Source organism: Eubalaena glacialis, chromosome 10, assembly GCF_028564815.1.
Source record: "Eubalaena glacialis isolate mEubGla1 chromosome 10, mEubGla1.1.hap2.+ XY, whole genome shotgun sequence".
NCBI classification, from domain to species: Eukaryota; Metazoa; Chordata; class Mammalia; order Artiodactyla; family Balaenidae; genus Eubalaena; species Eubalaena glacialis.
The window spans coordinates 97,884,601-97,911,755 of record NC_083725.1 but is presented as its reverse complement, the minus strand read 5'-3'; positions in this window follow the sequence as shown (position 1 = coordinate 97,911,755).

Sequence of the window (27,155 nt, the reverse complement as noted above, 5' to 3'; positions counted from 1 at the left end):
TGTAAGGCCAGACACTATAAAACTCTTAGAGGAAAACATAGGCAGACACTCTACGACATAAATCACAGCAAGATCCTTTTTGACCCATCTCCTAGAGAAATGGAAATAAAAATAAACAAATGAGATCTAATGAAACTTAAAAGCTTTTGCACAGCAAAGGAAAACATAAACAAGACAAAAAGACAACCCTCAGAATGGGAGAAAATATTTACAAATGAAGCAACTGACAAAGGATTAATCTCCAAAATTTACGAGCATCTCATGCAGCTCAATATCAAAAAAACAAACAAACCAATCCAAAAATGGGCAGAAGAGCTAAATAGACATTTCTACAAAGAAGATATACAGATTGCCAACAAACACATGCAAGGATGCTCAACATCACTAATCATTAGAGAAATGCAAATCAGAATTACAATGAGGTATCACCTCACACTAGTCAGAATGGCCATCATCAAAAAATCTACAAACAATAAATGCTGGAGAGGGTGTGGAGAAAAGGGAACCCTCTTGCGCTGTTGGTAGGAATGTAAATTGATATAGCCACTATGGAGAACAGTATGGAGGTTCCTTAAAAACTAAAAATAGAACTACCATACGACCCAGCAATCCCACTACTGGGCATATACCCTGAGAAAACCATAATTCAAAAAGAGTCATGTACCACAATGTTCATTGCAGCTCTATTTACAATAGCCAGGACATGGAAGCAACCTAAGTGTCCATCCACAGATGAATCGATAAAGAAGATGTGGCACATATATCAGTGGAATATTACTCATCCATAAAAAGAAATGAAGTTGAGTTATTTGTAGTGAGGTGGATGGACCTAGAATCTGTCATACAGAGTGAAGTAAGTCAGAAAGAGAAAAACAAATACTGCATGCTAACACATGAATATGGAATCTAAAAAAAAAATGGTTTTGAAAAACCTGGGGGCAGGACAGGAATAAAGACACAGATGTAGAGAATGGACTTGAGGACACAGGGAGGGGGAAGGGTAAGCTGGGATGAAGTGAGAGAGTGGCATGGACATATATACACTACCAAATATAAAATAGATAGCTAGTGGGAAGCAGCCACATAACACAGGGAGATCAGCTCGGTGCTTTGTGACCACCTAGAGGGGTGGGATAGGGAGGTCGGGAGGGAGATGCAAGAGGGAGGAGATATGGGGATATATGTATATGTATAGCTGATTCACTTTGTTATAAAGCAGAAACTAACACACCATTGTAAAGCAATTATATCCCAATAAAAATTGAAGAAAATAAAAGAAAGCATGTGTTTCCTTGGCATGAAAAGTGCTTTCTCAAAGTCTCTGGATCTTCAGGAGCCAGAAAATTGATTCTGTGGCTCTGAACATTTCAATAAGGAACAGATATGTGCATGGTGGGTGGCTGTAGAAACACTAGGCCTTGTTTAGTCTAGCTGTCTGGATTTTAGCTCATTCTGTGTTCACTTCTGGAGACTCACTCATTCTATCTTTTAGCATTTTGGCACAAAACAGATGGCCACTCCAAAGGATGATTGGAGAGTGTTCAAGGAGAGGTTATTTACCAAAGCATGGTGCTCATGAGTGGAAACAAACAAGGGATGACGAAGCACCCTGGGGCTAGTAAGGGCAGAAGCTGTTGTGATGATGGGTCTGAAGGGGCAAAGGGTCCTATAGCCATGAGAGAGGGAGAAGACACTGTGACATACTCCATCATAGACCCTCAGTCCACCTGACTTTAGCACAACGTGGTGGACAGTTCCATGCATTTTGCCCACATCAAAGTCCCACATCAAGGGCAAAGAACTGAAAATAGAGATACCATATGATACAGCAATCACACTCCTGTGCATATATCTGCAGAAAACCATAATTCGAAAAGATACATGCACCCCAATGTTCACTGTAGCACTATTCACAGTAGTCAGGACATGGAAGCACCTTAAATGCCCATCAACAGAGGAATGGATAAAGAAGATGTGGTACATATATACAATGGACTATTACTCAGCCATAAAAAAAAAACAAAATAGAGAGATTGGTTCAAGATGGCAGAGTAGAAGGACATGCGCTCATTCCCTCTTGCGAGAGCACCGGAATCACAACTAACTGTTGACCAATCATTGACAGGAAGACACTGGAACTCACCAAAAAAGATACCCCACATCCAAAGACAAAGGAGAAGCTGCAACGAGATGGTAGGAGGGACGCAATCACAATAAAACCAAATCCCATAACCACTGGGTGGGTGACTAACAAAATGGAGAACTATTACACCACAGAAGTCCACCCATTGGAGCGAAGGTTCTGAGCTCCACGTCAGGCTTCCCAACCTGGGGGTCCGGCAATGGGAGGAGGAATTCCCAGACAATCAGACTTTGAAGCCTAGCTGGATTTGATTGCGGGACTTTGACAGGACTGGGGGAAACAGAGACTCCACTCTTGGAGGGCACACACAAAGTAGTGTGCACATCGGGACCCAGGGGGAAGGAGCAGTGACCCGATAGGAGACTGAACCAGACCTACCTGGTAGTGTTGGTGGGTCTCCGGCAGAGACGGGGTGTGGCTGTGTTTCACCATGGGGACAAGGATGCTGGCAGCAGAAGTTCTGGGAAGTACTCCTTGGCATGAGCCTTCCCGGAGTCTGACATTAGCCCCACCAAAGAGCCTGCAGCCTCCAGTGCTAGGTCACCTCAGGCCAAAAAACCAACAAGGAAGGAACTCAACCCCACCCATCAGCAGACAAGTGGATTAAAGTTTTACTGAGCTCTGCCCACCAGAGCAACAGCTAGCTCTACACACCACCAGTCCTTCCCATCAGGAAGCTTGCACAAGCCTCTTGGATAGCCTCATCCACCAGAAGGCAGACAGCAGAAGTAAGAAGAACTACAATCCTGCAGCCTGTGGAACAAAAATCCCATTCACAGAAAGACAAACAAAATGAAAAGACAGAGGACTATGTACCAGATGAAGGAACAAGATAAAACCCCAGAAAAACAACTAAATGAAGTGGACATAGGCAAGCTTCCAGAAAAAGAATTCAGAATAATGATAGTAAAGATGATCCAGGACCTCAGAAAAAGAATGGAGGCAAAGATCGAGAAGATGCAAGAAATGTTTAACAAAGACCTAGAAGAGTTAATGAACAAACACATAGAAGAATTAAAGAACAAACAGAGATGAACAATACAATACCTGAAATGAAAAATACACTAGAAGGAATCAATAGCAGTGTAACTGAGGCAGAAGAATGGATAAGTGACCTTGAAGACAGAATGGTGGAGTTAACTGCCACGGAACAGAATAAAGAAAAAAGAATGAAAAGAAATGAAGACAGTGTGAGAGACCTCTGAGACTACATTAAACGCACCAACATTCGCATTATAGGGGTCTCAGAAGGAGAAGAGAGAGAGAAAGGACCCGAGAAAATATTTGAAGAGATTATAGTCGAAAAATTCCCTAACATGGGAAAGGAAATAGCCGCCCAGTTCCAGGAAGTGCAGAGAGTCCCAGGGAGGATAAACCCAAGGAGAAACACACTGAGACACATAGTAATCAAATTGACAAAAATTAAAGACAAAGAAAAATTATTAAAAGCAACAAGGGAAAAACAACAAATAACGTACAAGGGGACTCCCATAAGGTTAACAGCTGATTTCTCAGCAGAAACTCTACAAGCCAGAAGGGAGTGGCACAATATATTTAAAGTGATGAAAGGGAAGAACCTACAATGAAGATTACTTTACCCAGCAAGGATCACATTCAGATTCGATGGAGAAATCAAAAGCTTTACAGACAAGCAAAAGCTAAGAGAGTGCAGCACCACCAAACCAGCTGTACAACAAATGCTAAAGGAACTTCTCTAAGTGGGAAACACAATAGAAGAAAAGGACCTACAAAAACAAACCCAAAACAATTAGGAAAATGGTAATAGGAACATACATATCGATAATTACCTTAAATGTGAATGGATTAAATGCTCCAACAAAAAGACACAGGCTCACTGAATGGATACAAAAACAAGACCTATATATATGCTGTCTACAAGAGACCCACTTCAGACCTAGGGACACATACAGACTGAAAGTAAGGGGATGGAAAAAGATATTCCATGCAAAGGGAAATCAAAAGAAAGCTGGAGTAGCAATACTCATATCAAATAAAATAGACTTTAAAATAAAGAACATTACAAGAGACAAGGAAGGGCACTACATAATGATCAAGGGATCAATCCAAGCAGAAGATATAACAATTATAAATATATATGCACCCAATATAGGAACACCTCAATACATAAGGCAAATGCCAACAGCTATAAAAGAGGAAATCAATAGTAACACAATAATAGTGGGGGAATTTAACACCTCACTTATACCAATGGACAGATCATCCAGACAGAATATTAGTAGGGAAACACAAGCTTTAAATGACACAATAGACCAGATAGATTTAATTGATATTTATAGGATATTCCATCTGAAAACAGATTACACTTTCTTCTCAGTGCACACTGAACATTCTCCAGGATAGATCACATCTTGAGTCACAAATCAAGCTTTGGTAGATTTAAGAAACTTGAAATCATATCAAGCATCTTTTCTGACCACAACGCTATGAGATTAGAAATAAATTACAGGGAAAAAAATGTAAAAAACACAAGCACGTGGAGGCTAAACAATACGTTATTAAATAAACAAGAGATCACTGAAGAAATCGAAGAGGAAATCAAACAATACCTAGAGACAAATGACAATGAAAACACAACGATCCAAAACCTATGGGATGCAGCAAAAGTAGTTCTAAGAGGGAATTTTATAGCAATACAATCCTCCCTCAAGAAACAAGAAAAATAAACAATCTAACCTTACACCTAAAGGAACTGGAGAAAGAAGAACAAACAAAACCCGAAGTTTTAGAAGGAAAGAAATCATAAAGATCAGAGCAGAAATAAATGAAATAGCAACAAAGAAAACAATAACAAGGATCAAGAAAACTAAAAGCTGGTTCTTTGAGAAGATAAACAAAATTGATAAACCTTTAGCCACACTTACCAAGAAAAAGAGGGAGAGGACTCAAATCAGTAAAATTAGAAATGAAAAAGGAGAAGTTACAATGGGCACCACAGAAATACAAACCATGATAAGAGACTACTACAAGCAACTCTATGCCAATAAAATGGACAACCTGGAAGAAATGGACAAATTCTTAGAAAGACTGAACCAGGAAGAAATAGAAAATATGAACAGACCAATCACAAGTAATGAAATTGAAACTGTGATTTAAAATCTTCCAACAAACAAAAGTCCAGGACCAGATGGCTTCACAGATGAATTCTATCAAACATTTAAAGAAGACCTAACACCCATCCTTCTCAAACTCTTCCAAAAAATTGCAGAGGAAGGAACACTCCCAAACTCATTCTACGATGCCAACATCACCCTCATACCAAACCAGACAAAGATACTACAAAAAAAGGAAATTACAGACCAGTATCACTGATGAAAATAGATGCAAAAATCCTCAACAAAATACTAGCAAACAGACTCCAACAACACATTAAAAGGATCATACACCATGATCAAGTGGGATTTATCTCAGGGATGCAAGCATTCTTCAATATATGCAAATCAATCAATGTGATACACCACGTTAATAAATTGAAAAATAAAAATCGTATGATCATCTCATTAGATGCAGAAAAAAGTTTTGACAAAATTCAACACACATTTATGATGAAAAAAAAACTCTCCAGAAAGTGGGCATAGAGGGAAACTACCTCAACATAATAAAGGTCATATATGAAAAACCCACAGCAAACATCATTCTCAATGGTGAAAAACTGAAAGCATTTCCTCTAAGATCAGGAACAAGACAAGGATGTCCACTCTTGCCACAATTATTCAACATAGTTTTGGAAGTCCTAGCCACAGCAATCAGAGAAGAAAAAGAAATAAAACGAATACAAATTGGAAAAGAAGAAGTAAAACTGTCACAGTTTGCAGATAACATGATACTATACATAGATAATCCTCAAGATGCCACCAGGAAACTACTAGAGCTAATCAATGAATTTGGTAAAGTTGCATGATACAAAATTAATGCACAGAAATCTCTTGCATTCCTATACACTTACAACGAAAGATCAGAAAGCGAAATTAAGGAAACAATCCCATTCACCATTGCAACAAAAAGAATAAAATACCTAGGAATAAACCTACCTAAGGAGGTAAAAGACCTGTACTCAGAAAATTATAGGACGGTGATGAAAGAAATCAAAGATGACACAAATAGATGGAGAGATATACCATGTTCTTGGATTGGAAGAATCAATATTGTGAAAATGACTATACTACCCAAAGCAATCTACAGATTCAATGCAATCCCTATCAAATTACCAATGGCATTTTTTTAGAGAAGTAGAACAAAAAATCTTAAAATTTGTATGGAAACACAAAAGACCCCTAACAGCCAAAGCAATCTTGAGGGAAAAAAAGGGAGCTGGAGGAATCAGACTCCCTGACTTCAGACTATACTACAAAGCTACAGTAATCAAGACAATATGGTACTGGCACAAAAACAGAAATATAGATCAATGGAACAGGACAGAAAACCCAGAGATAAACCCACGCACCTATGGTCAACTAATCTATGACAAAGGAGGCAAGGATATACAATGGAGAAAAGACAGCCTCTTCAATAAGTGGTGCTGGGAAAACTGGACAGCTACATGTAAAAGAATGAAATTAGAATACTCCCTAACACCATACACAAAAATAAACTCAAAATTGATTAAAGACCTAAATGTAAGACTGGACACTATAAAACTCTTAGAGGAAAACATAGGAAGAACACTCTTTGACATAAATCACAGCAAGATCTTTTTGACCCACCTCCTAGAGTAATGGAAATAAAAACAAAAATAAACAAATGGGACCTAATGAAACTTCAAAGCTTTTGCACAGCAAAGGAAACTATAAACAAGGCAAAAAGACAACCCTCAGAATGGGAGAAAATATTTGCAAACAAAACAACGGACAAAGGATTAATCTCCAAAATACATAAACAGCCCATGAAGATCAATATTAAAAAAACAAACAACCCAATCAAAAAATGGGCAGAAGACCTAAATAGACATTTCTCCAAAGAAGACATACAGATGGCCAAGAGGCACATGAAAATCTGCTCAGCATCACTAATTATTAGAGAAATGCAAATCAAAACTGCAACGAGGTATCACCTCACACCAGTTAGAATGGGCATCATCAGAAAATCTACAAACAACAAATGCTCGGGAGGGTGTGGAGAAAAGGGAACCCTCTTGCACTGTTGGTGGGAATGTAAATTGATACAGCCACTATGGAGAACAGTATGGAGGTTCCTTAAAAAACTAAAAATAGAATTACCATAGACCCAGCAATCCCACTACTGGGCATATGCCCAGAGAAAACCATAATTCAAAAAGACACATGCACCCCAATGTTATTGCAGCACTATTTACAATAGCCAGGTCATGGAAACAACCTAAATGCCCATTGACAGACGAATGGATAAAGAAGATGTGGTACATATATACAATGGAATATTACTCAGCCATAAAAAGGAATGAAATTGGGTAATTTGTAGAGACGTGGATGGACATAGAGACTGTCATACAGAGTGAAGTAAGTCAGAAAGAGAAAAACAAATATCGTATATTAACGCATATATGTGGAATCTAGAAAAATGGTACAGATGATCTGGTTTGCAAGGCAGAAATAGAGACACAGATGTAAAGAACAAACGTATGGACACCAAGGGGGGAAAGTGGCTGGGGGTGGTGGTGCTGGTGGTGGGATGAATTGGGAGATTGGGATTGACATATATACACTAATATGTATAAAATAGATAACTAATAAGAACCTGCTGTATAAAAAAATAAAATAAAATTCAAAAAAAAACTATAAAAAAGAAAATAAAAAGAACAAAATAATGTCATTTACAGCAACATGGATGGACCTAGAGATTCTCATACTGAGTGAAGTAAGTCAGACAGAGAAAGAGAGACTGTTTAAGAAATGTCTCTGCTTTGCTGCTTGGGGCTTTCTCCAAGGCTGCCGAAGGCCACTTAGCCAACATAGGTACAACACAGACAGTCATGGAGTTGGTATTTGCAGGAGCAACTTCAATCAATAGTGACTAGGAGTCAATGGATAAATGGCCAAACTTCTCAGTCTCCATGGAAATCCTTCTGGGACACATGCTAATAGTTCCTCAGGGAATCCCCAAAGTGATTGAGCCCCAGTAGCCAAGGGCAATAACCAGATTATTAATAAACACTCTATTGTTCCTTCTGCTTCCTGAGATCAATTCCCAAGTAAAGTTCCAACACTCAAGTTCTTTTCTCAGGTGCTGCTTTCAAGCGCACTCAAAATAAAACACAGAAAACCAATCTTTGCCAGAGAAGCAGAGTCACTGCCAATCTGAGAATTGACCTGGCAGGAACTGGAGGAATAAATAACCCTACCTATCTCCTTCAACCCTGTGATGTCCTGCCAGGGCATCTCAGAAGCCAGAGGCAAGAAAACCCAGTGATAGGGTCTCTAAAAGTCAGTCTCACAGGGAACAGAGAGGGACAGATGGAGAAGGGCAGAGTGGATTGGGACAGGCAAATAGAAACTATTCACTTCAGCCCAACCCTTCTGTCTCTCAGCAGTTTCCAAGTCCTTCAAATATTGCATCGTTTCAGGGTGATGAATTCCATCACACTGTTGCCTGAAATCTAAAACGTTAGTCACCACCAGAGCTATTCTGATAAGGTAGTGAGGAAAACAGAGGCAAAGGAACAGTTAACATCCTTCTCGCCCCCATTCTGTAGCAGCACCCCACTTTTCCCTTAGAAATAATAGTGACTCTCTTCTCTGTTGGTTCATGTATATGAGGCACCCCTAATGATCAGCAGCAGGTTCAGCTTATAATTTATTAGAACCAAGGCTGCGGTCTCTGGAGAAAGCATTCTACCTTTGGGCCCTAGGACCTCCAAACACATTAAACTCAAGGACACAGGGAAGGGAGGAAAAATTTTTCTAAGTAGGTTATTTCTTGTAATAGTGAGAGGGGATACTTCTACCTCCATCCCTGGTTTTCCAGACCTGTGAATTCTCTGGGTGGGAGAGGTGGTACCATATGTTAGCTGTTAGTCATTTTTACAGACTGTAGGACAGCACCCTAACCTATAGGACTATAAATGAGGCTTCAGCAGGCTGTCTTACTGCTATTTGCAGTGCAATAGGAAGCCTCTAAAATGGTTCCCAAAGATCACTGCTTCTAGGTATTCATGTCCTTGTGTATTCCCCTCCCCTTGAACGTGAGCTGGACCTAGTCACTTGTTTCCAATGAAAAGAATATAGCAAAAGTGATGGGATGTCACGTCTAAGATTAGATTACAAAGTCTCTGGTTTCTGTCTTGCTGGTTTTCTCTTGCTCTCTGTTTGTTTGCCCTGATGGAATCCAGCTGCTAAGCTGTAAGCTGCTCTTTGAGGAGGTCCACATGGCAAGAAACTGACATCTCCAGCCAATAGACAGCCAGGACCTGAAGCCTGCCAACAGCTGTGTGTGTGAGTGAGTGATTCCTCCCCTACTCAAGGCTTGAGAAGACCACATCCCTGGCCCATATCTTGCTAGCAGCTTTGTGAGCGACCCTAAGTCAGAGGTACCCAGCTAAGCCATGCCTGTATCCGTGACCCATCAAGAAACTGGGAGATAATGTTTGTTGTTTTAAAATGTGAAGTGTTGGGGTAATTTGCAGTAGATAGCTAATATATCCAGTCAGCTCTTTCTGGATGATAGGGTATATGGAAACAGCAATGAATTCTGTAGTCACGAGCCCCATGCTATACTTTTGTTGTTCTTAAAAAATGAGTTCCCTGTTTGGAGCCAATATTGTGTGGAACACCATGGTAATAGATAAAGCTCTTTATACATCCCTAAACGATAGTGCTGGCAAAAGCATTGTGGGTAAGGAAAACAAATTCTATAAATGAAATAGGTATCTTTTCCCACTAGGACAAAACCTTGCCTTCTCCGTAATAAACGGGGTCCAATGTAATTATTCTGCTACCAGGTGGCTGTTGGTCCCTCGGGTAATGGTGCCACATTAGAGGCTTATATTGGCTTCTTTTTTGACAGAGTGGCCTTGGCAATGGTGATAGCTTGAGCAGCCTTGGTAAGGGGACATCTGTGTTGTTGGGCCCATGTATGGCGCCCATCCCTGCTGCCATGACCACTTTGCATATGGAGCGAGCACAGGGTCATCTGGAAAAAGGACTGACATCCCTCAGACAGATCATCTTGTCCATTTGATTGTTTGGAACCTCGTCTGCAGTTAATGCCCTTGGTGAGTATATTCACAGGACATATAGATGCCTTTACACTTTGTACCCACTCCTAGAGATCCATCTACATCCATCTCCCCAGACCTCCTTGTCACCAGTCTTCTAATCCTGCAAGAGCCAAAGTCCTTGCACTGCCAAAAGTTCTACCCGCTCAGAGGATTTTCCATCACCACTATCTTTTAGGGCCACCCCTGAGTAGGTCCGTAAGTAGTGGCATCCACTTCTTGTTGGTGCCAGGATACTGTGTAGATCCACCCATACACCTAGTCTGTCATTGTCTTTTCTTCTTTAACTAGCCATGAGAAACTTCCATGGAGCCATAGGTATGGTTGTAAGGAGAAAGTGTAAGTGCCATGGGGGTCTGAGCCACTTGCTTAGATAAGGCACTGTGCCTTCCAGACCACAGAGGCTTGCTGATTTTCTATCTGCATTCTCAGTTGGATATTCAAAACTTTTAATTTCTTCTTTTCTCTGTGAATACTCTTTAGGGTCTCCAGAGGTAGCCAGCCTGCACCACAATCTGAATAATCACCATTGTCATCAGAGTGACTAAGAAGCACAGCCACTGATCTCAAAACATAATACCCTCCGTGTGCATTGTTGCTGCAATAAAGCAAGAGGAAAGAGAGCTAACTCCATGTGGGCTTCCGTTATTTATTGCCTCTGTGTCAGGCACTGTGCTAAGAAAGAATGAAACCACTCAAATCAAGACAGATGAGTCCTTGGACTTGGATGGCACTTACATTCTAGTGGGGGAAGAAAAACAAAAAGCAAGGAAGCAGACTGATTCGTCACCTCAGATACTGATAGGTGCTGCAGATAAAAGAGGCTATGGGAAAAGCAGGGCTTGGCAAACTCTTCCTGAAGATGGTAAATAGCTTCAGCCTTATGGACCATATGGTGTCTGTTACTGCTACACAGACATAGTCCTCAACTCTGCCTGTGTAACACAAAGGCAGCCATAGGCAACATGTGAATAAATAGGTGTGAACAGATTTGACCCTTGGACCATAATTTGCCAAGCCCTGGGATAGGGCAAGCTTGGCCGGGGGTAGGGGAGTGTGCTAAACAAGAGTGGAAAGAGTATGAGGTGATGTCACCAAAATAGGATGCCACTGAGTCTGGAGTTTTTCTAATTATGACAGAAAGCCACTGGAGGGTTTTGAACAGAGCGATTAGCAGAGAGACCTGTTCTTGTCACAGAGAGGAAAGAAAATAGCAATCCCTTATTTACAGAGCACCTGGCCACTGCTTGGCTTATAGAGGTACCTAATACCTTCCTGGGTATTGGTCGCTAAGGCATTGTGCCTCCAAAGGGTCACCAAATCCTAGAATAGAAGGGACTATAGAAACAAGGTAGCATGTCTCTTGTGTTTTACAGATAAGTGCATTGAAACCCAGAGAGGTTAGATGCTTTGCCCAAGATCGCTCAGCAAGTCGGCTGCAGAGCTGGGGCTGGAACCCAAAGGAGTTAGAAACTTGGCCTGATAACAAAGCAGTCATGGTGGGAAGGGCAGCATGATTCTGGATCCAGTATGGTGATGTCACTTGGCCATATCGGCACGTCCAGCCCCACAGGGACTCAACGTAAGAGTTCCTGGGAGAGACAAGTTATGAGAAAAACCTGAGCAGAAAAGATTTCCAGGTGCAAGGGACCAAGCAGTGGCCTTGAGTGCACAGAGGAAGTCTTGGGCATGACTGTTCTCACCATGGTTGTTGACCGAAGAATCATGGACATGGGACTCCCCTGGAAGAGGCCAGAGGGGGACAGGACGACAATGGCAGGCGCCAAGTGCAAACGACAAGGGCTTCTTTCTGAGAGCATCTGATAGAACCCCAAGAAAGCTCAGAAACACTCGAGTGACACTTTGAGAAAAGTTGAAGTGTGTGATAGCAATGGAGACCAGTGAAACGTGATTTACTGCTATCAATGGCAGCCCATTTTTGTCACCCAGTCTGGTGTGCTCCCAGGAAACACAAGTCACGTTCCAGAGTCATGTGAGAAGATGTGGACCCCTATCCCAGTCCATTCAGCGGATACACGAGCACCGCCTTAAATGTCTACCTACTGCCTCCAACAGGTTGCTTTTTCTTGGAGCTGGTACACCTACTATCAATGACCCCAGATCCATGCCAAAGGCAAGCTTTGGCAACCTAGCACACGGGTCTGGGCAGGATGGTGAGAGATGGAGGGTCACTTCTTTCATGTGGAATACAGCACGGCTGGGTAGCAGGAAGGCTGGGCTCGGGATCTTGAAGTCAGATCTCAGGAGACAGGGCTCCTCCCCAAGCAGGGAAGCGAGTCTTACCAGGTCAAGACAAGGCAGTCTTCCTTTCCTTCCTGGGCTAGGGCTTCAGTCCCGCCTCTTGCACAGCAAAGCTACTTTTTTATTTTTAGGGGGAAAAACTGCTATGAAATGTACTTTCCAATTTTAGGGCTCTTTCCTGGGCTCTATTTCTAGTGACCAACTGGGAAAATACCTCTCGTTCTGCATGTACATATTTGAAATCTGGCCAGTGGTTTCAGAGTCCACTCCCTGGAGAGGGTTTGCACAGTGAATCAGTTCCAAACAATGACAGGCCTTTGTCTTTAGGAGAATGTCGGCCTGCATTTTGCAGAGAAGATGTGAACCTCCATGGCACCAACCCTGCTACCTTCAGCCACAGGGAAATTTGAATCATGTTTTATTTCAAAGATTCATGGATGGCCTTGGGGCTTTCTGCTAATGAAGATGATGAGAGGTCGGGATGTATAAGTAAGAAAAGTCAAAGTTCTAAGAAAAAGAGGCACAGTCCTTTCATGGCTTTCTCCCAGTGGGTTCCATTCCCAATAGGAATTATGGACCGGGATAGGGGAGGGGCTTGATGTTGTACTGTAAACAAAATTGGACATGAGATGGGCTGAGTGGGCCTGTTCACCTTCACCAGATAGGAGCCAAGGCTCCATGGGAAAGGTTGGAAGGAAACCAACATCCACTGAAACGTTAGTTGATCTTCACAGTGGGACTGGTGACCAACGCAGTGAAAGGAGGTCAGCTCCAGTGGTCCAATAGGACAGTAATGCAGCCAGCATTATTCAAATGTCTCCAACATGCTTCTGCTCCTAGGACATAGGAACTGAGCTCTCTTTCTGGCAATGATGACTCTTTAACCCCGGGTACACTTGATGAGGCTGGGGAATGCCTTTGGAGGGTCTAAGGCCTGGCTTTTTAGGCTGGAGCCCCTGTGCCCCTGAGACCATACACAAACTGTGACAGGTACACAAAGCTTAGGAAAACAGAGTGTATGTTTCTGGAATGTTCATTGCACTTGCTGATTGGTGGTTAAAACATAATGTTAAAGTAGATAGTGTATAGGTGAGGTCTCTTATGACCACTCAGTGTGTTCTGAAAGCCTTTTCTCTATTGGGAAAACGTCCCACATGGTGGGTCCTGCTGGAACTGGCTCTTCCATCTTCTCTTTTAGCTGAGCTACGGGCTGTGTCTTAGGCCAGGCCGTACAGACACTCACGTAAGACCTCAATTGGGCAGAAAGCCACTGAGGATGGGGCCTTGAGGAATCCAAGTTTTGGCAGCATCATGGCAGAAGCACTGATTTCCATCCGCAGCGGTGGCGGTGCCTCAGTATCCAGTCCCCAGTGGGCTCAGAGTACACAGTTCCGTCTGGCAGCTGTGATGCTTGTGTTCAAGGCCAACCCCACCGGGGATTCACGGGGGCAGCCCCTGAGGGGTGGTTTGGGCATGTTTCCTGTACGGGGGGAGCTCGACTCTCTGGTTCCCCTACAAAATCTACAGTTGCCCTTCAATTCCTGTTCTGTCTGAGCTACTGAGAGCAGGCTCTGCTGTTTTCATCCAAGAACAGCAGTAACTGTTACACATGGATAGATTACAGAGCCAAACACGAGTCACAGGAATCTTAGCAATAAACATGAGATGCCAAAGAAATTTCACACTATAATGGGCACTTTACGCTAAACCTTTTTTACCCTTTTTGGTTGTTAAGGGCATTTTGGTGGAAATGTTTGAAAATCCCTGGCCTCAGGGATCCCTGGAAAAAAGGAAATAAATGAAGACAGGAGGGAGGCAGGACAAAGAAAAAAGAAGGCACAGAGAGAAGGACAAATAAGCAAAAGAAATATTTGTGCACATAATTGCCTGCCTTAAAAAGGCTGAGACATACATTATCTCACGCGATCCTTGTGTCAACTTTGTGACAGTCCCTATTTTACAGATATGGAAACTGAGGCTGCATGAGAGATGATGGGACCTGTCCAAGCATATGTAGGTGGAAGGTAGTAGGGGCAAGTGTTGAAGCCAAGCTGTCTTGTCAAGCCCTGTGCGCCTACCACTCTGTCCCACGATGGGTATGATGGGTACGTGCTTTGTTTTCCTGTCGACCAAAGGAAACGGAAGCCCAGAGTGCAAGAACCAGAGGTTTTTCCCACCTCCCTATCCAGTGTCACTTCCTCTAAAACTTATCCCCACCACATTGTCCAGGTCAGGTGACCCAGCAGGGCAGTCTGACGGGGGTGGCTCTGCTGGGCCCTGCGGCTTCCGGTGTTGAAACCGTCCCCCTGGGTGGCAGGTGCTGTCCACAGCCAGGTGTAAACAGCCAGGAGCACTGCTGGCTTTTGCTCAGCGGCTTCATTTCTTCAGCCACTGCCCTGCCCTCTCATTACTCAGTGTCACAATGGCTGGAGCCTCACATACACACCGGGCTTTGTCTGCAGAGACACAAGCCAAAGGGACCTGGAAATGGAAGCTGAGCTGCTGAGAAAGCAGCATCTCCTTTGGGCAACCAGTGACCCCCACATGGCTTGTGTTTGCAGGGTGACTTGAGGCTGGGCCCGGGGAAAGAAGAGGGGAAACCCCGGCCCCCACTGGGAGCCTGCACCCAGAGCTTCTGGTCACGGGGAGTCAGAGCCTACTACCACTTGTGAGTAGAAAGGAGAAGGCGGAAAGGGGAAGGGGTGTGGGTGATGCTCCCAAAGAGTCTAGAACTTAATTGCTAATAATCATGGCTGTCATTTACTGAGCACTTACTATATGCTGGGCATTCTGTTGAGCGCTTTACATACTTGTTCTGTCTTCACAAAACCCCTGCAATAAGTACTATTTTTATCCCTTGTTTTTTCAAATGAAGACACTGAGGGTTAAGGCATTCACCCAAAGTCACACGAGTAGAGGAGGGCAGAGCACAGGCTTGAGAACAGGTCTTGCAAATGACAAAAGCCATATTTAATTAAGTCCTTGTTAAATACTCAGCCTTTTGAGTTCTAGATGGCTCACAAAATGAACAGACCTTCAGGAACAAGGCAGAGTAGTGAGTTTAAGATCTTTCATCTCCCCATGGTTGTCCAGTATTGTGCATCCAATCCAGCCTGGGGTCTCCAGGGGGGCTACTGAAAAGTCTCCATGATGTTCATTAAACGCCCGCTGGGAGCACTGCCTGGCCCTCTCCAGGATCCGCAGGCTTGCCAAGGCTGTCAACAGATTAACCACATTCATACTGGATAAATACAAGAAACATGACTGGTTGGATTGTCTTTATTTCCTTGCCCATATGATGCCAAGTCAGGATGGCTTGGTACTATTTCAGTGCTTCTTTTCAAAGCTGGGTTATGGTCTTCTCACCCCCAAACCCTTTATCACTCTGCTGGAGGATGGTGGAGTCTTTTTTGTCACTGTACATAGGTTTTCCTCCATACTCCATTCTACCCCATCCCCATTCTGAGGACTGTGTTTCTGACTTATAGGGGAGGAGTAAAAAGACATACAGAGAAAATATCATGCTCCTTTGTTTGTCAGAAAAGAATGCCAGGGCTTCCCTGGTGGTGCAGTGGCTAAGAATCTGCCTGCCAATGCAGGGAACACGGGTTCGAGCCCTGGTCCGGGAAGATCCCACATGCCGCGGAGCAACTAAGCCCGGGCGCCACAACTACTGAGCCTGCACTCTAGAGCCCGTGAGCCACAACTACTGAGCCCGCGCACCTAGAGCCCGAGCTCCATAACAAAGAGAAGCCACCGCAATGAGAAGCCCGCGCACCACAACGAAGAGTAGTCCCGTCTCGCCGCAACTAGAGAAAGCCCGCGCACAGCAACGAAGACCCAATGCAGCCAAAAATAAATAAATAAAATAAATACATTTATTAAAAAAAAAAAAAAGAATGCCAACTCAGAACCACCTTCCTTAGCATCAGCTCTTTGTCACTTAGCCAAGGCACAAAGAGGCAGTGAGAGATGAATTTTACATATAATACATGCAAGAGGCTTAGTTTATGGATCTATGAGTAAATGGAGCCAGGACATAAAACTAGACCACCAGGATTACAACTATGTGGCCAAAGCAGGCATTGCTAGTCAATCACAGTACTCCTCTGAATTGGGATCTGGCCTCTCAAATGCCCCTCGAGGACTCCAGGTAGCCATTACCAATCAATCAGAGCACACAATATAAAACCTATTTTTAAATGTGAACCGGTCTGTGGGCTCCTTACAGGCAGGGACCCCACTTTATGAAAACATTTGTCTCCCCTTAACATAACCTAACACAGTGTAATCTGGATAGCCCTCAATGATTGTTGAACACGTAAATGAATGGAATAATGAATTAATGTAGCTACTTAGACAGATGTGACTCAGTCCTCTTCTGGGTACCCTATCTTTGCCCTACCTTTGACTGAGGTGCTGGAATCTTCTGGGTACCAAATTGGTGCTTTGTTCACATGTTCCTCCAATGCTGCTTTAGCTTTACAGTTTTCTACACTGATCCCAAAGCTGGGGAGCTGTACCCTCAATCATAAAAGTCAAACAAGAATTCACTGACCCTAAGTCAGAAGATGCATTAGAGTAACAGACACTGTGGTGGATTTTCTCAGCCTCTGATGACTAAGTCATTATTCCCAGGCTAAGCTTCTCTGCTTGACTTGTTCATTCCTTGGGATGAATTCTCTCCTGGGAAGGCATCTCATGCAAATAGCCTTCTAACAGACCTGCCCCATCAGCTTCTCAGTTTCCTAGTCACAACTGAATTCCAACACTGGACACAGCTTATGCCTAATCTATTACCCTTTCTCTTTACCCCTACATGAGGGAGACCATGTGTAGCAGCTAGCTATTGCTACATAACAAACCGCCCCAACGTTTAATGGCTTAAAATAACAAACATTCCTTATTTCTCACAAGTCTACAGGTCAGCTGGGTGGTTCTGCTGGTCTGTGCTGGGCTTGGCTGATGGTGGTTGGGCTCACTCATGTGCCTATGACAAGTTTGTTAGGTGACTGGGATAGCTCAACTAGGATGGCCGTGGTTGGATGACCTGGCTCTCTTCCATGTGTCTCTGACTTACTTCCAGCAGACTAGCCTGGGCATATTCTCATGATGAGGGCCAGGGTCAAACAGGGAGAAGCAAAAATGTAGTTTTGGACAAGAAGAGAATGTAGCCTTCACTAGTGGGAAACATTTGAAACAGTGCCTGGGTGAGACCCTGAGCCCCTCATATGATGGGAAAAGCTTCAGATCAGTGACTTCATACTTCAGATGAATGTCTTGAGTACAAAGGCCTCAGCAGAAATATTCTCTGGAGGTGAGCAGGCTTTGGCCTTGGTCTATCTGCCACGTTTTCATCAAGGAACTCAGCAGATGAAACAAAAATGAAGGCTTCCCTGGATAGTCACTTCTCCTCTTTGCCCTGAAAGTACTTCCTTTGTAGCCACAATGACACAGACAACTGGCTTCCTGTCATTTCCCATCTTTTGGCTCCTGTACCAAGCTTAGCTAGTTCAAGGTGGGCATTCCTCCACGTGCTTAGATTTCTACAGCAACTGTCGTCATCTGGTAGTTTTGATGCTATAGGTGTAAAGAGTGGGAGTGAGCAATACTCTGTAATGGCCTATATGGGAAAAGAATCTAAAAAAGAGTGGGTATATGTATATGTATAACTGATTCACTTTGCTGTACACCTGAAACTAACACAACATCGTAAATCAACTATACTTCAATAAAAATTAAAAAAAAAAGAGTGGGAGTGAGGATTTATTTTTGGTGCTTCCAGAAGATCACTTCCAATCTGGTTCCAGAAAACATTCACAGATGAATTGGGAGATTGGGATGGACATGTATACACTATTGATACTATGTATAAAATAGATAACTAATGAGAACCTACTGTATAGCACAGGGAACTCTACTCGTGCTCTGTGGTGACCTAAATGGGAAGGAAATCCACAAAAAGGGGATATATGTATATGTATAGCTGGTTCAGTTTGCCGTACAGTAGAAACTAACACAACACTGTAAAGCAACTATACTCCAATAAAAATTAAAAAACAAACAAACACAAAAGTTCCCCTCCTACATTTTTTAAAAATTAAAAACAATTAAAAGCAAAAAAAAAAAAAAAGGAAGAAAACATTCACAAAGCCCAGACTGATCATGTCTTCCTAAAAGTTTAACTCCCTTCACTCTCATTATGGAATAGTTGAGTCCTATTGAAGACTAAATCATCTTTATGGGCTGGGCTGAAAGGCCCTGCAAGGATGATTAAATGCAGCGAGACTACAAATTGGGAATCACCTTTTGAATACCATCTCAAATGGAGAGATCTGGAAAAAGCAGTCCTTCCTTCACTTTTTGGTGAGGTTCCTGCTTTAGGGATAAGCAGCAAGATTTTTAAATCTCCTGCTCCTTGGGTGAGCAGGCACATGACAAAACCCTTTTCCTTAAATCCTGTACCCATGGAAAAAAAAAATCTGAGCCAATTCTAGTCACCTTTCCCATTAATCCTTGATGTCAACTCACAACCCTTCTCTACACAGCACTCCAGGTAATCATTACAATTGATCAGAGCTGATAATTAAGATAAAAAAGATTTACCACCTTGGATAAGGATGGACCAAAGATTCCAAGGTAGAAATTAGTAAAACAGGTTATTGTGGGTTGAATTTTGTCCCCCCCTCCCCAATTCATATGTTGAAGTCGTATCCCTCAGAATGTGAACTTCTTTGGAAATAGGGTTATTGCAAATGTAATTACTTAACGAGATTATACAGTTAAAATGAGGTTATGCTGAGCTATATGACCTTATCTAATAAGACTGGTGTCCTTATAAAAAAGAAATGTGGACATAGATGCACCTAGGAGAACACCAGATGAACATGAAGATAGAGCTGTATAAGCCAAGGGATGTCAAAGATTGCCAGCAAAGCACCAGAAACTAAGGAAGAGACATGGAAAAGACTATCACAGCCCTCAGAAGGAATCAACCTGCCAACACCTTGATCTCAGACTCCAGCCTCCAGAACTGTGGGACAATAAATTTCTGTTATTTAGACCACTCAGTTTGTGGTACTTTGTTACAGCAGACCTAGAAAACTAATACAAGTTCAGAAAGAATCTTGCCTATGGAGCACAGATTATTTCTAGGATGTTAAAAGAGACAGGCAATTTTAAAACAGAAAGGCACCTTGGAGACCAAATAGACAACTCTTCTTCCCCCAGGCACATTTTGCAAATAAAGAAACCAAAGCCCAGAGAAGTTACAGGACATCACTAAAGTCACAGAGCCAGCTGGTCAGAGCTGAGATTTCATATTAGGTCTTTTGACTGTCATTTCCCAATGCCCAATGTCCATGCACACTTTAGTCATTTGCTTACATCTGTATCTCTTCTAACTTCCCATGACACCTTGAAAGCAGGGTCTATATGCCTGGAATCTGGCACAGTGTCTCACATATAACAAGCCCTCAATAATAATAATAGTTCATATTTCCAGGGTCTTCCACAGGGTAATCTTCATGTTGACCCAAGAAACGGTGCTTTTCCAAAAGCAATTCCTATGCTAGAGACAGAACAGAAAGCCAGGCTTCTCAACGTGTCAAGCTGTAGACAGCAACTCCCAATGGTCTGTAAGTGATCAAGCCCTGTCCACAGTTAGTCTGGGCCAAGCAGCCTTCTGCCGACAATATGGTGATCCGGGAGGGGTAAGCCACGAAGCAAGGCCTGCCAGCAGCCTGTGAGCTCTTAGCCAGCTCCCTTCAGCAGCTATAAATTTATATCTCTTCCCCAGCTGAGGGTCTTACTTGCTTCTTAGAGGCAGGGACCATCTTATTTATCTCTACATCCTCCATGTTGCCCAGGGCCCAGGGTTCAGCTCATATCATGGCAGATGCCCAATGAATGTGTGTCAGCTTTGATCAACTTCCTAGGCCATCGCCTGGCAGCTGGGTACAAGGACAGGAATATTTACAAGGTGTTATTTTGCTAAAAATATACCTGAGGGGAATCTCATGCCTCGTTATTTGCAACTCTTCCTTTCCAAAGCTGGACGAGCGTTGAAAGAAATCATCATCAAAATGACACTTTTCAACACTTAAAATGTCTGCCTGAGTTTAGAGAACAAAGCTTCAGTCAGTTCAGTCTCTGCAGGAAAGTCCCCCACAAGACACATTTATGATGTAAACTTTAAATGGTGCTTGGTTTTCCGTAATAAACAAATGCTTGCTAAAGCTTAAGGTGTGGGTCATATCTTAAAATAGTAAATTCTAAAGATCATGATTATTTTGAGTATGTTAAATACATCAAATATATTAAATACGCTTAGGAGGTGACTTCATAGTAATCACATCTCATTTCCATAGTTTGGTATTTTTGTGGTTGACATGGGTTCTGAGGAACAGAATATAATTTGTTTTTCATTGAACTGATAGGAAAGCAGGATTGGCTTACACGAGCTTTGTTCATGACAGCTGTACGAGACCTGCTTGGATTGAAAGGAGAGAGTCGCTGGAGTCCATTTGGTCTGGCTACATAATTGTGGGGTTCAAGCACAAAATGAAAATGTAGCAGGGAAGTCAATCTCCCCTTCCCACTGCTTGCCATTGTGCCCCCCAAGGGATTACAACCTCCAGCACACACTGGGTACACCAATGGGGGTGGGTGAGAGACCCCCACCAAGTCAAATGCACTATGGCACCGACAGGCCAGGGCAGGGACAGCACTGTCATGCTACTTCCCAAGATGCCATGGTGTACACACCCAACCACCACCCTTCCTGCATCAGCTCCCAGGTCTCCTACAGGGAGCAGAGGTAGAAGGGAGCTCCCCACATGCTGACAAGACCTGGTAGCCACCCTGGGTGGAGGGTGGCAGTGGTCATGGGATGGGGGTGGGGAAGAGCAGGTCGAGTTCTGGGACAGCAGGGGCTGGAGGTAGGGGGCAGGTCCACCAGTGAGCTGAGCTTCATTGTCCCATCAGACTTCACTTATGAGACACAAATACGAAGATAAACTAAGAAATGCGAGACAGCAGTGGTAGGACGTTAAACCCAAAGCAAGTCCTTCTGAGCATGAGTCTTGGTCAACAACACCAGTTGCTCGGCCATGAGTCCAGATCCGCCAGGGACAATTGTGTAGGGGCTCAGTTTTTCATATAGGGCTTAATAGATGTGTTGGTCTCATGCTGAGTGTGTAATGCTGGGTTGAATGCTGCATAAGAGCTTAGGTAAACTAGACTGTAAGATCTTTGGGGATCAGGAATTCTCTGATTCCTGTTTCTCCCAAAGCACTTGGAAGATTTTGACACATGATACACTAACCAACAGCACATAAATCACATATGACAAGTCACAAACTGAGATGTTGGAGATAAAATATCCTGGGGCACATACGGGGCACTGAATTACAGTTTTCATTGCAGCAACGTAGACTTCATTCCTGACCAAGGAGCCCATGGAGCATGTGAGGTAGAAAGGGTAGAAGGCATCATTTCAAGGTGCAACATGGGAAAGGAGGCTGGGGAGGGAAGTTTATGAGAAAGACATTGTTTGCTGGCTCTGAGACTTAGCTCACGTCACTGATACATATGCATCATAAAGCAATATCGATTCTCCAGGGAGCATTAGGTAATGATGTGCACTTGGAAACTATAAGGAAAATGGAGCCAGTTCTTAAATGTTGTGGTTAAAAGCTGGAAACCACAACTTCTCAGCTCCTTTCTATTGAGACTTCTTAATAACAAAATTCCTTCCTGACTCCGTGCTTAATTGCCTGGAAGAGGAAGCAGAAGATGAGGTCCCTCCATCCTGCAAGTTTCAGATGCTGATTGGATTGATCCACGGGTTCCCTGTTGCTTGAAACCTTCCTGCCAACTGGCTGCTGGGAGAAGTCACAAAGCCGGTGGATGGAAATAGCCCTGCCCGCTGAGAGAAAGAAGATCTCTTCTCATCCCCTAACAAATACTGACGACGCATTTTTGCACCTCTGCCAGTTGCTATGGAGACCGTGTGGGGAACACATGTAAATATTCCGCCTGTGTGAGACACGCTAAGGTCCTCCAGTGCAATGCGTTTTCTCTTCTTGACTCTTCTCTTGCTGTCTGAGAGCTGCAGTTTGCAGCTACATCAGTAAGCCCTGTAGTTTCAGGCCTCAGACTCATGAGGCTCCTGTTTCAGGAACTCCTCTACCAGGAACGAGTGGAAACACCCCACATGTGGGGTCATGACATCTGGGTTTGAAATGCTTTCCTGCTACTTTTATGGTAGCAGAAAGTTCCTCCACCTCTACCTTCTCATCTGTAAAGTAGGGGAAATAAAGCCCCCTTCTCTAGGGGAGAAGACGGAGAATGGACACAAGCTTTGTAAAGATGAAAGCATTAGGTGCGTTTAGTAGCATGATTATGGAATTACCGTAATTACCGGATATTCCCAAGGGCCTGTCAAAAGCAAACATGGTCTTTTAGGCCTTGGCATGTACAAACGGGGCCGGCTCACCATCAGAGTTAGCCTTGTTCCTTCTCAAAGTTCGGTGTGGATGTCCCCATGCTATTACTTTGTCCTGCTGAAGGCAGGCGAGCTCAGATGAGGAATCCAGGCCTTGGGGCCTGGCTCCTGGCACCTCTCCTTCCAATTGTCCAGGGGCTCCGTGGTGATCAAGGGCCCCATCTCACAGCCTTCCATCCACACGAGAGCAGAACGGCTCAGCCACCAATCTCTTCCGACCCCTGAAAAAACCCAGGTGTTTTCTTACAACACAAATACATCCCCAAGGCTTAGAAAAGCCCACAGATCCAGCAGCAAGATCCAAGCCCGCAGATCCTCCTCCTCAAAGAGGCACGGAGGGCCAGAGAGTAGGTGTGGGCAAGCTCTGGTTTGCATTCTAAAGGGAGCTCCTCAAATTCCAGCTCCTGTGTGGCTTCTTTTGGGGTGTGGGAGGAGGGGCGGAGCCAAGAATGAGGGTGTTGCCCTCAATGACAGTCTGCTGCCGCCCACGCACCGGCGGAGAGCTTCTCATAGGTCTGTTCCTTTCTGTCTCCTTGGTAACCCGACATGGTGCTGTGGTGACACGAAGAAACAGAGCAAACAGGATCAGTCAGCGGTGGGGAGCTAGGCCTGCTTCTCCTTCCACCCAGCTCGCTCTCCATTCCGGAGGTCTAGATGTGTGTTCGTGATTTGTCATCAATCACACAGGACAGCCACGCCAAGTTCTGGTCTTGAGAAGAAGCAGCCCAACACATGCGTTTCTTGTGCTCTCCACTCAGCCAGTGAGGGGATCCTGGAAATGCTGAGCCCGCGGGCTCCAACCGTCCCAGCCCAAATGCTACAGGCTGCTGGGGAGCAGAACTCGCCAGGCAGGAATGTGAGAGGAGGGTGGCGGCCAGGGGTGGAGGGAGGATGGAAGGGAGCTGGGAGAAGGGTAGAGGTCAGCCAGGTCAAGGATTCCCCAAATTCTTTTCCCTTGGCATTCCACACCCCAAATCTCCAATCTGAAAGGAAAATATAACGTGTGTGTATGTATATAGATAGATAAAATGTATCTATAAAACATAATGTAAAAAAAAATAATAATAATGTATATATAATATATATGTGTATATAAAATATATATGATTATTAGAACTTCCATGAAGTCGAGAAGGGGTAACTAATAGCATCTTGTGGGTTTTTTTGTTGTGTGTTTGTATTCGTTTGTGTTTTCTTTGCCAGGAAAGGAAGGAGAATTAAAAGGGAGGCTGAGAAAGGAAAGATATGATACTGATAATAACATGTAGGAATAAGCCAAGAATTCAGTTATCCATTCAGTAAATACTGAGTGAGCATCCACTACTTGCCAGGCCCTGTTTTAGATGTTGGAGATATGGCGGTACACATAACAGGCAGAAATTCCTGACTTCATGGAGCTTACATTCAAGTGAGAGGCAGGAAATAAAGATGACAAATTTAGTTTTTCAAATGACAAAATTACAACAAAACATGATGAACATGTAAAATGTATTGAGTGCACACACAGACATAAAGCAAGATGGAAGACAGGGAGCTGCGATCCAGGAGAGGAGAACCAAAGGAGTCCTCACTACAGAAGTGGTTCTGAGTCAAGTCGTGGCAGGCGAGGACTTGAGCTGGGCTGGTATCTGGGCAAAGAGCATCCCGAGACCAATCAGGAGGCTACCGTGGCTGAAGCACAGTGAGCGAGAGGGGAGGAGAGAGGGTGAGGCTGGAGTGTGACGTGTCAGATCACGTAGGGCCTTGGGGGCCACTAGCAAGATTCCGGCTTTTCCTCTGAATTAAATGAGGAGGCATGGGAGGGTCTTCAGCAGAGAAGTGGTGTGATTTGATTTCTGTTAAAGGATCATTGTGGCCGCTTCATGAAGAATAGATTGAGGGTGGAGGGGGGCTGACACTTGGAATCTGAAATCTGCTCTCACTTTGTTAGCAAGTGGAATTGGCAAGTTTTGGAGAGGGTAGAGACAGGCACCCAGACTTCCTCTTATGTGATCAGGAGGACGGAGAAAAACTGGAAATGGGATGTTTTGGGTGTGATTCAGTGTTAATGAAAGGTGTTTGCACACAACCTAAAATCATCTTGGCTATCACCAGTGGTTTATCTCCCACCCCTTGGAAAATGAGGTCTAGAGGGAAACCAAACATTCCCATACATGGATGCTATAATTTATCTGGCCCATGGAGGTTCTCAGCTAGAACCTGCTATTCAGATATGGCTTAGAGACACTAAGTCTGACCCTCCTTAACTCCATAGCTTGGACTAAAATTCAAAATGTAACAAGTGCAGTGGGGTCACCGAGTGATTAACACACACTCAGACGTGCCAACACATGCAGCTCCTTTGTTTTCCAGAACTGATCAAATCTTCCTTGTATCCCCTCAACCCTATGGAACATGAAGGAAAAGACTGGACGTACATGGTCAGCTGGTATATCCTGGCCTCTTCTGGTGTCCCTTGGTCTCCTGATGTTAGCACCTGCTCTTTGGCTGGTGGGGGTGTTGCTACCATGTGGCTATGGGTGTGGAAACCAGCATGGCGACCTCTGGTCTTGAGGGGCATCCCTGCTGGGTGTTTGGGTCCTGTGATGGTGTCCCATGAGTTATTCCCAGTCTAGTTTGTTCGTTGGCATGCAATGGACAAACTTACCCATGGGACATTGACACTGCTATTGCCTCTAGAAGTCAAACTACTTGATCTCAATGGCCTCCACTTTCCAACTTCAGGCCTCTGCATTTCCAGTGATCCATCTTGAACCTCCCTGACCTTCACCAGGGCACCTGGGAATACAGGGATACATCTCATCGTTACCTACCAAGGTCCCTCCATTTGCTAATGCTGCACCGTCCCACCCAAGCCATGTTAGACATGGTACCAGATACATGTTGGGCTTCTCCTAGTTGCTTTCAGCCTCTTCCAGGCTGTGCGTGGGAAAGTAAGTTACTTGCCCTAATATTTTTAGTCTCTCCATACCTTTCTGAATGTTTTCATAGTTCCCTCCCCAAAAAAGGCTTGGCTTCAAGGAAGAGGCAAGGCAAGACCCTGATGTGTGAGGGTCTTAGCTTGCGTCCACCTCTTTTTTCATTCCTGTGCTCTGCTGGACAGGAATGAGTATGCCCTTTCCCCCTCTTCCTTTCGGGTAGAATGTATCCCTCAAGATATCTTTTTCCTTGCTAACATGGTATCTGTTCCGTCCACTTCCCTGGGGCCATGATGGGTGGGTCAAGTGTGCCCTCAGGGAAACAGACACTGAGGCAGAATTAAGATTGCAAGAGTTTTTGGGGGGAGTAACACTTGTGAAGATAAAAGAGGGAGAAAGTACAGTTGGACAGGGAAAGCCTCAGATCGCGACGCAGATCTGAGTCATTTTGGCCAACCCAACGAGGGATTCCAGAACAAAGATTGGTCATCAGAGGAGTGCCATGTTGAAGAGATTGGTCAGGCCTAGTACCTACTCTGTGCTCAGTCATTGGCTGGGGGCCGCCCCAGGAAGAGCATGGCCCCCGCTCTAAAGGTGCGGTGGATCCTAAGGTACTGACAGCTGGAGGCTGTAAGCTAACTGCATCTTTTACTGCTGAACAGCAAGTTCTTTCTTGAAGGCAGACCCAAATGGGCACCTCTAATACTGCTACAATGGAGGGAAGGTTGTTAGAGAAATGATTGATGGGGGAAATAATGCAAATCATATCAGACTGATATTTTCTACATGTTTTACATATTACCCAAGCCATCACTGAGCACAATCTTAGCCCACATCCTTTTCCCTGCAGGTGAGCTTTAATCCACTGCGACCACAGCATAAAACAATTTGACTGTTCTTGAAACTTTCCTAAGAACCTCTTCAGAGAACACAGTGCTGGCATAATGCTTTAAAACCACGAGCATGGCTTTTTACAGAGCCCTCTGATTTTAATCTAAGAGGCTTTTTGTAAATTTTAAAAAATGTCCATTTTAATTCAACATTTGGAACCAGCAAGTGCCACGCCGTTTATCTAAACCCAAGTCCTCTACCGAGACA